We start from the raw sequence: 1,186 nt of genomic DNA, 5'->3' as shown, positions 1-1,186 counted from the left end.
GGACTTCCATCAGAAGATCCCTATCAATTCTTAACTGAGTTCTTGCAAATATGTGAGACTATTAAGACTAATGGAGTAGATCCTGAAGTCTACAGGCTCATAATTTTCCCTTTTGCTGTAAGAGACAGAGCTAGAATATGGTTGGACTTACAACCTAAAGATAGCCTGGACTCCTGGGATAAGCTGGTCACGGCCTTCTTGGCTAAGTTCTTTCCTCCTCAATAGTTGAGCAAGCTTAGAGTGGATGTTCAGACCTTCAAACAAAAAGATGGTGAATCCCTCTATGAAGCTTGGGAAAGATACAAGCAGATGACCAAAAGGTGCCCTTCTGACCTGCTTTCAGGGTGGACCATTTTAGATATATTCTATTATGGTCTATCTGAATTCTCTAAGATGTCACTGGACCATTCTGCAGGTGGATCCATTCACCTAAAGAAAACATCTGCAGAAGCTCAAGAACTTATTGACATGGTTGCAAACAACCAATTCATGTACACTTCTGAGAGAAATTTCGTGAGTAATGGGACGCCTTAGAGGAAGGGAGTTCTTGAAATTGATGCTCTGAATACCATATTGGCTCAGAACAAAATGTTGACTCAGCAAGTCAACATGATTTCTCAAAGTCTGAATGTGTTCATACCCTGGGTCGAGCTGTCCAACCCGGGATGTTCGACAAACCAAGCAACCGACCTCTTTAGGTCAGGGCAGCCCGACCTTTTTCCAAAGAGCTCGGCCAAATCACCAGGAAAGCCCAAAGAAGGGCCCAAATAAAGGAACACGCCCCCAATCCTAAGGCAGCCCAAGCCTACAGAGAGAAGGGTGGTTCCCTTGAAGATAAAGATGACCTCACTTGAAGATAACAAAAGATAAGATAAGATAACTAACTTATCTTATCTAAGAAGGTCACCCTACGCCATTATAAATACACTGGAACACCCAGGTATAACTCATACTCCGAATCTACTCAACACCTGCTTAATACCCTTGCTAACTTAAGCATCAGAGTCCCTTGTAGGTATCCCCCACCCTCCGGGGACGAAGGATCAGCATCATCACCAAGTCCAACGAGTCAGACACACCGACTCTGACCACCATCAAATCGGACTCCGCAGCTCTGACCAGCATAAAAGATCTCGCCCGAGATCGATCTTTAGTTTCAGGTAACCCTCGGAACATTGGTGCCGTT

The 1,186-nt window shown here is 44.5% G+C and overlaps 1 non-coding gene across 1 annotated transcript; it reads right to left on the bottom strand.

Annotated features, from left to right (window-relative positions):
• Positions 1 to 231: 231 nt before the first annotated feature.
• On the bottom strand, positions 232 to 335 carry LOC112713150 (small nucleolar RNA R71). Its single transcript, XR_003158124.1, has one exon. It is a non-coding gene; the product is annotated as a small nucleolar RNA R71 (small nucleolar RNA).
• Positions 336 to 1,186: the final 851 nt, after the last annotated feature.

This window comes from Arachis hypogaea, chromosome 9 (assembly GCF_003086295.3).
Source record: "Arachis hypogaea cultivar Tifrunner chromosome 9, arahy.Tifrunner.gnm2.J5K5, whole genome shotgun sequence".
In the NCBI taxonomy this organism is placed as follows: domain Eukaryota; kingdom Viridiplantae; phylum Streptophyta; class Magnoliopsida; order Fabales; family Fabaceae; genus Arachis; species Arachis hypogaea.
This window is presented reverse-complemented; position numbering and strand designations above follow the sequence as displayed.